Source organism: Sardina pilchardus, chromosome 19, assembly GCF_963854185.1.
Source record: "Sardina pilchardus chromosome 19, fSarPil1.1, whole genome shotgun sequence".
NCBI classification, from domain to species: Eukaryota; Metazoa; Chordata; class Actinopteri; order Clupeiformes; family Clupeidae; genus Sardina; species Sardina pilchardus.
The window spans coordinates 26656211-26669044 of record NC_085012.1 but is presented as its reverse complement, the minus strand read 5'-3'; the positions used below and the strand labels follow the sequence as shown (position 1 = coordinate 26669044).

General features: G+C 41.6%; 1 long non-coding RNA gene across 1 annotated transcript in view; it reads left to right on the top strand.

Moving 5' to 3' along the window:
- LOC134065638 (uncharacterized) overlaps positions 1 to 12834 on the top strand; it is a 123304-nt gene that overhangs the window by 29899 nt on the left and 80571 nt on the right. The window contains exon 2 of the long non-coding RNA XR_009936315.1: positions 448 to 545. This is a non-coding gene — a long non-coding RNA (uncharacterized LOC134065638). The remainder of the gene's footprint in view (positions 1 to 447; positions 546 to 12834) is intronic.

Sequence of the window (12834 nt, the reverse complement as noted above, 5' to 3'; positions counted from 1 at the left end):
GTGTTAGGCTAATTGACGTGAATGAACAACAAAGTACACACCCGTCCTTTCAGAGCAACAAGAGAGGCTTCGATTTCTGTCAGTTGATGTGTATTTTTTAACTGGCTGCAGCCTAAAATTAGAGGAGTGTTGACACCACAGTTCAACACGTGTGTGTTTTTGCGTCTTGTCATACATGCTGATCTATTGGGAGTGAGGCTGCATCGGTAATTCTACTTTTGAGTTCGAGGTTTGAGATTAAGATGTAATTTCGATCAATTATCACTTACAGTAAATAAAATGGCTGCTCAAATGAACGGACAGTCACACAATATCACTAAAATGAACGTTCTAATGCCTGAATTAACATTTGCCCCTTTGTTGCCCTCCATATGCCTTTCTCTTCTCTTCTCTTCTCTTCTCTTCTCTTCTCATCTCATCTCTCTGTCTCTATAATTCTCAGTGAAGGATCTACAGTATGTTTGTACAAAGCTTGCGTTTACCTTAAACTGAAGTCTCAACTGAAGACAACCAAAGATCTGGGTTTACGTTATCAACTGTAGCAGGTAAGGGAGGATACTACAGATGAGAAGAACCAGCAAATTTATAGGTCATTTGCACATATTTTCTGTTTTACACACCTTTACATCATGTTGTGATTAGGTAATCATTTTGCACCTTGCTTTTCCATATTAATGTTTACCCATGAGGGTATTTTTTTTATTTATGAAGATTTCTTTCATAGACTGGACAGAGGTGTCTGCTTTTATTTATTTAGTTTTTTTGCATTGACATATTTGTCAAAACAAAATGTGATTTATAATTTATATGATTTATGAGGCATCTAGAAGCAAAGAAGTCTCCAACGAGAAGTTTCAGGTCTCTTACTTGTAAAGTCAAATCAGCAGCTCCTGTATTCTCAGGTAAACTGAAGTCCAGGATACATCTACAGAAGTCTAATAATAATATCCCCAAAGCTTATTCCCAGGCAGGCTACAGCTTCATTAGAATATTGCATTTATTTTTCCAATTCTTTTTTTCCATTCCTATTTGTATCTGTCTAATATTCTTGCAATACACTTAGCAAATGTTAGCAAAGTCATAAATCAAGCTGTGATGTGGGGCCTTGTTGCTCTCTCCTGTCCCCTGTACTTTTGTACTTTAGGTGTCACCACAGCGAGTTTATTGATGAAACATTTATCTTTGAGTTTCATCCTTAATCATGCATGCATCTTCAATTGAAGCCCAGACCCGTGGGCTATGGTCAGCTCTTTCCACAAAATATATATATATCACAAACTCCTGTGCCTATAAAGTTAGACATAGTTACATCTCTAGAAAAGATTCTTGACAGAGTTAAATGCATTTAAACTGTATTGGCTTGGTGATTTCGATCTATTTTAGTTTTGAAAAGTTTGGGTCCTTTTATTAGCAAGGCGGCGTTAGCTGAACTTCCTAAGTATTTCAGTACACGCTTGATCAATCCGGTAATTTATGAACAAAACAAAAAGGTCAGCTCATCACTTCTTCTTACGGAACGACAACAGCTAATTCTTCACAACCATGGTTTAATTGAAGGGTGAAAATGGGATGAAATTGGGGAAATATTGCATGATCAACTTCAGAATGTAAATTCAGGTGTAAAACAAATGATGAGATGATGGACTGATGACTGATGTGATGGACTGGTAGGGAACCATGTCTGCAAAGCAATTTCCCCTCGGGAATGAAAACCCATAACTTGGCATTGTTTGTCAACAGAAACAGCATGCATGTTGATTCACTGGGGACATATACATACATAGGTAGTAGCCTGGTTGTGACATTTTACATGTGAGAAGCCAGTACTCTCAAAGGCCAAGACAAATGTCTCTTAAGGGAGCCAATAAAGATCAACTTTTAACTTTAACATGTAAATACATTGTTTTATAATATAATAGTTGTTATGAGACGGCTTTTGGCCGGATCCTCTATATATGGTGTGTCTTTTATATTGTTCATCTGGGCTGTGCTGCAGCACCTGAGAGGTGGGAAAGTGGTGAGATGAACAGGTGCCGCTTTGAGAAGCTGTTTGCATAGTTATTTATGTACCTCTTACAGTATTGCTGTGTGGCACAGCACTTCAGCAATTATGAGTTAAGTGAGTTGTGATAAAGTGGATATATTGCTGCATAGGTTTTTAAAAATGCGGTCTATAGTCACATAGTGTATGTAATGTTTTCGATACTGATGTTACGAAAGATACCTCTTCCCGAGTTTTTAATGGTATCCATTTATCTGATAATGGGGATGCAGAATTTCAAAGATTACATTGCTATGGAACAGTGGTATTAATGCCTCTCTGTTATGTTTTATTTTGCATAAATGCATTCACAAATGTCCAATTTCAGCCCGTCAGAGTGATTATTGTATGTCCAAATATTTGATCTTTACCATTTATAAATGGACATTTCATTTTAAAACATCACCCGTTTTCACTTATATTGAATGTTACCGGGTTGTGATGGGGACTGAAATTGACTCGGGTCTACTGAGATCATGGACATTACACAGTGCAAACGTGGGAGGGAAAACTTACCTTTTTGGAATAATTGGTTTAGGTTTAAAATGCATTGAGTTCAGGAGAATTATCTCTTTAAGCCTCATGTGTCCTATCTCATTTGGTGTTAAAACAGACTGTCAGCTGACATTTGTAGACACCATTAAAGACACCAACAATTATTTTACAAATTATGCCCAAATATTTGCATGAAACATTGTAGTGCAGCCTGAAATGTGGGTGCAGAGGTAATGTGTGAAATATTCAAAGTAGCCACATTCCAGCCAAAAATTAACTGCAGAAGTAAATTATACTCTCAGCTCTCCTGGCATTTAAGCTTCTGACAAATGAGTTTCTCTAAATGGCTGGACCCCATTTGGATTCATACAGATGGTTTGTGTGTGTGTGTGTGTGTGTGTGTGTGTGTGTGTGTGTGTGTGTGTGTGTGTGTGTGTGTGTGCGCGTGCGTGCGTGTGTGTGTGCGTGCGTGTACTGTACTGATGTTTCCAGTGCACTCTCTTCCCCATTGTTCTCTGAAGTGATTTTGTTGATGGCATGGAATTAAAAGGATTATTGCTTCTTCCCTAGCAAATTAATTCAAATGTTAGATGTTAAAAGGATGCATATTGTACACACACCCACACACAAACACACACACACACACACACACACACACACACACACACACACACACACACACACACACACACACACACACACACATACACACAGTGGTGGAAAGAGATTAGAGCAGTTGAGTTTTCTTCTGGAAACTTTCAGAAACTGCTTTCTAATGGAAGTTTTGAACGAAAACGTCTCAGCTTTAATGAAGATCTCATGATGTGGCATCCTTGCAATCACTTTCCCCTAAAGGATGTTTTTGATTGATTCTATTGGTTATGTATTGTGTGTGTGTGTGTGTGTGTGTGTGTGTGTGTGTGTGTCTCTGTCTCTGTCTCTGTCTCTGTCTCTCTCTCTCTCTGTGTGTGTGTGTGTGTGTGTGTTCTTTCTCTTGTTTGGATGGGCTGATCTTCTATGTAGGGCAATTGATGTGAATCTTAGCATCTGTCAATCAGGAAGCTCTAATGACTTAAACTTGCTGACAAAAAAATGTCAGCTTAGGTTGCCTGGCGAAGAAGTATCATATTATTCCTGTATTGACCTTTAGTGCAGCACCAGGTTAGATGGTTAGCCACTGCTATGGATTTTTGTCTAGCACAGGCATAGTAGTGTGTTTCAAGGGATGCAGCTTGTTTGGTGTCTGTTTGTCGACTCTGAGACAGCAACTTACACCTTGATTTCAGAGCTCGATCTCAGATCAGGGCCAGACGCACGCCAAGTTTACCGCAGATGCTGTCACTGTCAAATGCTACAAATGGCATGGCATACATAGCATGCTTACATAGCATACTCACATAGCTTGCTTATATAGCATACTCACATAGCTTGCTTACATAGCATACACACATAGATTTCTTACTTGATGATGTGAACTGTGTATGGAACAATTTAAGTTTGAATGACATTTTCTGTGATCTTCAACATATTTGGCAATATATGAGAGCTTGTTTTGTCATACATTATGGCTTTCACAGTAAGTGTGAGCTATTCATTTTCACTGATACCATCAACATAGAACCTCCAAATGTGGGCAATGTCATTGACTCCTTCTGTCATTTTGCAGTTTTTATGTTGCCAGTTATCAGTGAAGTATAGTCATAATTGATTACATGAAATGTGCTTCATTTCATAGGTGACGGCGTGCCAATAAGCCTGTGCTGTGTTTGCCTTTGATTTAAGGGCCCATAGCCATAAAAGAGCAGGGATGGGGGGGGGGGGCAATAGCAAGCAGGCTTCATTGTTTTCATATGATTAAAATTTGTGCCACAGCAGCTTCAGATTACTGTGACGGAGGCAGCGCCCCCCCTATTCTCAACACTGCTTCTAAATGAATGTCAACTTGTTTTAGCTGGGGCTGCCGCCGATCGATACTTCATTAGGCCGAATTGTCCTGTGTCCATGCAACCTTGAAGCCCAGGCTTAATTATCTCCCATATTATGCACGGCCGGGCGAGGGAGACAGGGGGCTCAGCTGTGGCCTCCTGCAACAACCCCCCCCCCACACACACACACACTCACTCTCCCTCCTCTCGCCTCCCTCCACTTTGGAAGGAGGAGGGAGGGGATGTATTTGGGTGATGATGTGTGTGGTGTGTGTGTGTGCATGTGGTTGTGGTGGTATTGTGTGTGTGTGTGTGTGTGTGTGTGTGTGTGTGTGTGTGTGTATGTGGTGGTGGTGATGAGTGTGTGTGTGTGATTGGGGGGGGGGGGGGGGTTATAAACTGATGTTCAAGGGCTGCTAGGGCTCTTTCACTACCAAGTCCACTAGCCAGGCTTCAGTTTATTCATTTTAAAAAGGGTGGAAGGGAGAGAAAAGAGAATGGTTGGGAGATGGAGAGAAGACAAAGAGAAAGGAGAAACGAACATTTTTAAATGTCACCAAGCTTAGGGTTTGATTCTCTAGGAGTGTGTGTATTGTGTAGAGTGCAAATCCAATTCCCTCAGTGGGAAAGGTTGAAAGAGAGACAGAGAGAGAGACAGAGAGAGAGAGAGAAGACGAGAAGAAGAGAAGAAGAGATAGAGAGTAAAATAAGCAAACAAATCAGATTTCCACGCCGATGCTAGACGCAGTTTGGTGAATTTGGATAATTCAGAATTAATGGCCATCAAGGTAGCATTCATCTGGAGACTGAGGGGTGGCTGTGTATTGTGTGTGTGTATTTTACGAGGACTGTGTGTATGTGTGTCTGTGTGTAAGAGTGTGTGTCCTTGTGTGTGTGTGTATGTGTGTGTGTGTGTGTGTGTGTGTGTGTGTGTGTGTGTGAAGAGGATGTGTGTGTGGTTGTGTTCCTCTCTGTCTCTTTGTGTGTGTGTGTGTGTGTGTGTGTGTGTGTATGGGGGGGGTTGAGAGTGCAGTCAAATGGCAGTCATGACAAATGACATCCCCTGGCTGAGAGCCTCTTCTCCTCACTGGTCTGATTTGTCATCTCCACTTTTGACATTTTTCATCCCAGTATCAAATCACAGTGACAGTCTGATATTTTCTAATTCTCCCTCCCCAAGAGCACTAGCAGAACAATGCCTTCTGCATGTCTGAATGTATCTCTCGATCTCTGCACACATGGACCTTTGCATAAGAAGCCAGACATTTAAATAACATAATCTAGAGTGGTTTAGAACAAAATGCACCAGGTAACACAGATTCACTGAATAAAGGGGCATTTTGCGGCAGTGCAGATGCTGTTAGGTACTGTAATGTAAAATAGAGCATAGATCCAGACCCATATGCCTTTGCTTTGGTCAGACATAGCTTTACGCGGTCCATGCTACTTAATCTAAACCCATTGCACTGGAGTGATTCTGTGTATGTTAATGGTGCCAGGGAATGTGTAGTTATGCCCTGTTGTTTATGGTGAGTTTCTTAAGATGTTAAATCTTCTCATGTTTCTTTTTTTTTTTTTAAGGTCAGTGTTCTCAGGAAGTATGTCTCCATTTTTCCTCTGTGCAGCCTCTCGGTGGCTCCATGGCACAGTGCGTTTTGAAAGGGAAATCCATACCTGTTCCTTAATATTGATATATTTTGGCGTGCGTTATCACATTTGTATTGTGTGAGTGCTCCTATCATATCCCCACGCTGACAGAGAGGACCCGTCACTCGGGGGCGAGTGGCAGACCGTCAGGAGGCAGATGGCCATTGATTTGCGCCGCGGAGCGCTGGTGGTTCCTCTCCTCTCCTCGCCTCTCCTCGCTCGCGCTGCCCCGTCTCGCGCTCTAAACGGTGTAATTATGCAGCGCCATCTCGCAGATTGTTGTTTTATGTAATAAACGTCAAATATGCATGGCTTCACCCTGCTGAGTGTGAGCAGCTGTGTGTGTGGTGTGTGTGTGTGTGTGTGTGTGTGTGTGTGTGTGTGTGTGTGGGGGGGGGGGGGGGTAGTGTTGGGGTGGGGTGGGGTGGGGGCGGTGGTAGGGGGACCACCAGCACTCGTCAGGCACAGATTAACTAGCAGTAATGACAACCACAATTATCTCAAATCAGTACCTTTAAACTAAGCACATTTAAGCGTCATTTAAGTAGACAGGGGGGAAAAGTGGGCACAGATAAATGTTGATTTGGTTGATTCACTTATTTATTTATATATTTAGTTATGCTTCGATGTGGTTTTTTGTCCCTCTCTGCTTGTCATCCATGGGCAGTAAAAGCTCAGGCCTGTGGAGTGTGACAGGAGAGGGACAGGCCGGGCGGTGGTGCTGTGCTGGTGTACGTATACACCACACACACATCGTCCCCATGGTGAATCATGTCCGCCGATGGCTTGTTTCTAGTGTAATGAAAGCTTGTGTTAGGAGCTCTCTCTCTCTCTCTCTCTCACTCCTTCTCTCTTTCTGCCTGCCCTCATCCCGTTGTAATCGCTCCCCACAACACAGGTCATATCCACAGGGCTGCTGAGAGAGGAGAAAGACCCAGACCCCTGCTAGCTCTCTCTCTCTCTCTCTCTCTGTATGTGTGTGTGTGTGTGTGTGTGTGTGTGTGTGTGTGTGTGTGTGTGTGTGTGACTATGTCTCATTGTAGATGTCTATTTGTGTGTGTGTGTGTGTGTGTGTGTGTGATCTAATAGTTTTTCTGTTTTTGCAGTTGGCAAGAGGCAATTTTTTTTGGTGCAAAGTTTGACAACATGGTGGATAGATGCATCTGTAACAACTCCTTAAGATGGAAATAAATCTATTTGTGTATTTGAAACTTTTGAATATCCTGCAGAAATCTATTTATAGTTGATAGTTTTGTGTTTGAGCATAGCTGCCGCTAAAGGGCAAAAGAAACATAATAAAGATCCATTACAATTCATTCCCCGAGCAGAAGCATTTGTCTAGAGAGCAGGAGGTTCCCTTCTTTGTCTTGTTTTCATATCGTTTCCCTCATCCTGGAGAGGAGGGGAAAAAACGTGATTGATTTTTCCTTGGTCTGTGATGACTTGCTCTCGAGAAAAGTTGCGATAGCATCAAGCTGGCCATAAGCTCTCTCAGTTTAATCCGCCTGAAAATTTCTTTCTGATTGTTTCGCAATTGCCATTTTCCAAATTTCCTCCGTCTGTCTGTTCTCTTATATATTTTCGCTCTCTTCTCTCAAATTCAAATTCAAATTCAAACATGCATGATTGGCATGACTATTTCTCTCTTATTATAATTTGTGTCTCTCACTTTCTCTGTCTTCTGTTATTCCTCCATCTTCTGCCTCTCATTCTCGTTCTCACCTTACAATGTTGTTGTTCATGTCTCTCATTCTTTCTTTCTTTCCCTCTCTCCTTCCCCCCCTCTCTCTCACACTCTCTCACTCTGTCTCTCATTCTCTCTTCCCCCCCCACCCCCGGACTGCCTGAAGAAGGCTTCACTCATACAGTTGACCTTGAGGGGGCCTCCTGAGACCAGTGGAAGGATGGGGGTGTGGATGCTGGGGATGCTAGAGCAGGCTGGGGCATGCTGAAGTAGGAAGGTGTGTGTGTGTGTGTGTGTGTGTGTGTGTGTGTGTGTGTGTGTGTGTGTGTGTGTGTGTGTGTGTGTGTGTGTGTGTGTGTGTGTGTGTGTGTGTGTGTGTGTGTGTGTGTGTGTGTGTGTGTGTGTGTGTGTGTGTGTGTGTGTGTGTGTGTGTGTGTGTGTGACAGAGAGAGAGTGCGCGCGCTTGCATCCTTAGAGTGTATGTGTTCAGCAGTGTTTGTGTGTGGGTGTGTGTATTTAGGGTGTGTATGTGTGTATTACGGGTGTGTTTGTGTGTGTGTGTGTATTCTGAAGGGAGTGGGGTTGTGTGTGTGCCTCTCACCACGCTACCCCTTTACTCCTGCAGCAGCTCATAGAGGTTGAAGTGACTGAATGCTCCCGGCAGCATGGACTTGCACACGCTCCATCATTAGCGCCGATTATTACTCAGCCCTTGTCAGAAGACCAGACAAACAGGCAGATGCACACTTTTTTCTTCCTCTTCCTCTCTCTCTCTCTCCCTCCCTCCTTCCTAGCTCCCTCTTCTCTCTTTCTCTCACTCTCTTACTCCCACTTCTCTATCTCACAAACTCTCCCCCCTCTCTCATTTAGTTTGCCGAGCCAGCAAAATGCAACAACAGAATTATTCAGAGGGAGATCCTGTGCCATTTTTTCTGTCATCTCTGCCACACACTGATAACAAAGCTATAAGCTAATATGGTATGATTCTTTTGTCACTCATTTATCATGTGACCTTTCCTGGTGTCATTAATACTGTTGTGGGACACAGGCAGAGATGCTGAGATGAGAGAAGAGGAGGAGGAGGAGGAGGAGGAGTATGTGTGTGTGTGTGTGTGTGTGTGTGTGTGTGTGTCTGTGGGGGGAGGGGGGCTGCAGATTGCTTTTTCTAAGTACTAGCGGTCAGCTATAGCAATTTATGCCCCCATTCAATACAGGCTCTGTCTGCAGGAGGGGAATTGTTATTAAAATCTGAAATTACTGTCTGCGACCTGCCACCCAGAATTTGCAACTTTTTAGTGCCGATATGATTACTGGCGGGGTTAAATGAATTTCATCTCTGAATTATGGTGTCAATAAAAACACAACGCTGTTGTCCACACAGGTTCTCCATTCTGTGTGTACACATGAGAGCCTGTTCAGATAGTCCATCCATAGCACAGTGCTGTGTTTATTCAGTTTATTCTATGCTATCTCACCCTGTTGTTCAATAATTATGAATCAGCAGAGATGTGACTCAAGTTTCCCCACAGGGGCGCTGAGAACATGTAGTCTTGAATTGTTTTGTATTGCACTTTCTTGCCTTAAATCATAGTTGCATGCTGTATTGTAGCATCCATGTATGATTTAATTATCGTTAAGTTATTATACTGACTTGGCAAACAGCTTTTTCATTTTTTTTGATGGAGTGTTTTATTAGCATCAAGAAATGTTTTCCAAATCAGCAACAACTAATACATTGAGGAGGTTGCTTTGTGATCATTCTGTCCAAGGTGCTTTGGGTGAGGCAGAGATGCAGAATAGTTTATGTTAAATGCTAAGTGTAATTGTTATGGCTCTACTTTTAAGATAGGAAATCAAATAGGTCTAACCACAGTAGTATGTTTATAAGAACATGCCTTTTAGCTGACGAGTATAATTCCCTTAACTGTAGTGTGTGCTAATCTCTTAACAAAAGATAGTTTCACATTTTTAGAATTGTTCGAATATAAATTAAGAATTCAAAAGATAATTAGCTGTTCACAGGAAAATACAGTATATGCTTGAGGAATAAGACATTCGTTTGTGGTACCTAATATCTAGGTTTATAATGCTGTGATGTTTTCATACCAGATTGCAAGTCTAAAATGATGATTTCATTTGCTCATAGTAAGATACAAATCAGCATAGACTGAAATAGATGCAGTATTACTTTTACATTTATACAATTTTAGCACACACGCCTTTGTTTCACTGTTTCTCCCAATCAACTTGGATGTTTAATTTTCATAGTATACTGGGAATATGTGGAAAATGCTGAATTAAATGTAAACATATTAGTGTCAGCTGTGAGCCCAAGGGAATCTGAAATTTCTCCCCTCGGTGACAAAGCTTGCCTGCTACCAATCAGCTTGTGGTTGCCATGGTTACAAGGTCAGGAAATATGCCTTCTCCCCAGTTGTCCAAGACTTTATCTTGTCACTTGCGAAACTATGAATTTTATATACAGGTCGAGAGATGCATATCAAAAAAAAAAAAAAGTAAGCTGTGAGTCAGGCCATCCCGACAGTGTGTGTTCAAACGTCCTTGAAATTCTCATTTTCACTTTGAAGATCATTTGTCACCCACAATATCTGCCTGTTCCTCTTTGGCAGAGTTAAGGATGCATATCTTATGATTCATAAATAAAAACAGAAAGAATACATTTTCATGTAGAGTATGTATACCCATAACATGTATATATTTAATATCTTTGTCTTCTTAGTCATTTTAAGCATTTTTAAGAAGATTGAACTAAGCACTTTTGCATTTTAAGCACTTGGCTATTGTAAGTATCTTAATTTCAGTGCAGTCTTTTAAGCCATCAGTATAATTACGATTTTTTTTTCTGGGAAAGTTTGTGATGAAGACCTTTTTGCAGTAGACAGATGAGGGCTTTTTTGTAGATGACGAGGCTTTGACGATTAAAACCTTTTATGAGGATCAAGTGCTTCAGTCCCATTGTGCATCTTCAGTGACCCTGCAGAAAGTGTCCTGGAAAAGCTTTTTGTGCTTGTCAGGGCATTGTAATAAAGAAAATCATTTCAGAGATGGATTTTCATATGAATTTCCACCATCTCTTTGCCTACGTTAAATTATCACATACCCTTAATTATGCAAGAATTATTTTCATCAATATAAAACTGCAGTAAATACAGTTGCTCTCTTGCCCAAACATCCTTTTCATGGAGCCCCAATTGTTTCTTTAAAAAATAAAATAGAGAGAACTAGAGCAGCTTGGCACAGCTTGTGTTCTTTTTCCTTTTTTTATGTGTATCTCCCTCTGCCATTGATTACACAAGTTTGTGTTAGCTAATAGCAGAAACAGAAGGAAAGAGATATTTTAAGTGATTGTACTGATGCACAGGTCACTGTTCTGTTTCTTTAATGGAAGCACTGTAGTCTACATTCATTAACTGATTCTACACTACATCACCTTTAAGACCCTGCCCTTATCCTAATGGCCATTTAATAATTCAGATTGCCTATTGATTGCACCCCAACTTTGACCCGTAATAAATTTTTCACTTGATGGTGAGCGAAGGGTTGCTTAATCAGAAATGTTTTATCTAATGGCATAGAGTGGAATTGCCACTTGCTCTTTTCTCTAACACTATTTTATGACGGCGCCGCCATCATCTTTCCTCTTAGGTTTTAGCCTTTTCTGACCTTTCCGATGCCCAAACACGTCCAGGCTATATATCTTGGGTCCTGAGAACTGGCTTGTCCATTAGGTAGTCACTAAATCGCTAGTGTGCTGGATCGGGCATCTTCAATGCACTCCTCTGCTTTGTGTAGAAAGTAGAATGAAGGAAGAATAAGAAGCAGAGTTTCTGAATACAGGGATAATTTTTTCCCTATTTGTACATGCTGCAGTAGAGAAATATAATGTATTTTCTCTCATATTTGACGTTATCATCTTAGTCAAATAGCATAGCAATAGATCAGAGACAGTTGACTAGCTGTTTTCTAATCCAGCAAACACCTGCTCACCCGATATGAATTTGTACAGGTTGGTGTATTTAGCAGCCATATTAGAAATTTGCTTGGTATGAAGTGCTTTCCGTTGGTGTGGACAGTTAGTTGTAGTAGCACTGTCTGTGGTCTGTGCATGTGCCAGAGGGAGAGAGTGAGAAAAGTGTGTGAGAGAGAATGACAGGGATGCAGAGAAAAGGAGAGAGAGGAAGAATTATAGAAAAAGAGGGAGAGAGAGAAAGAGAGGCAAACAGGCAGCCAGACATGGGCTTCTTCTTGTGTCAAGAGGGAATCAAATTTGCAGCATGGAAGGCTGTCTTGATTTTTGATGACTTGAGTCCTCTCCTGGTTTGCGCCTGCTCCTGGTGCTGTTCATTTTTCTCTCTGTCATTCTGCTGGCCTCTCACCTCCCCCTCCCCGCCCAACAAAAGTGCCATTACTTTTCTCACTGCCTCTGTTTATGAGGGGAACTTTTGGCAGGGATGCACTTTTATTTCATTTTTTTTTTTTTTGCCTGTTTCGTACAACAGATCTGTGCTTTGAAAGACGGTCATTAATTAAAACAGGGGCGAACAATGTGACCAATGGCCTGGGCCATTAGAAATTTTGAGGGTGAACGAAATTCTTCAAGTGGCTTATGTTTTACATGTAAAATGGTGGCTGACCTCTCTTTGTTCTTCGGCTAATGGCCGAGGTCATTTGCCTCTTGGAACTCGCTGGAATCCCAGAGTCAGTCTTTGTCGGGAGAAGGCCATTTGGAGTTCAGCTTCCGATATGCGCTTCAAAGCGGTCAGCTGCATCTTTGATGTGCCCTCTGAAATGAACCAATGGAGGAATTGTGGCAAAAAAGGGGAGAAAATAATGGACAGAAAATCCCCAATCATTACATGCTTCATTTCATTAAACACTAATCCCCTTCACACACACACATTCACACACACACACACACACACACACACACACACACACACACACACACACACACACACACACACACACACACTGTGTGATAATGTGCAAAATATGCAATAATGTGAAATATTAACCCATTT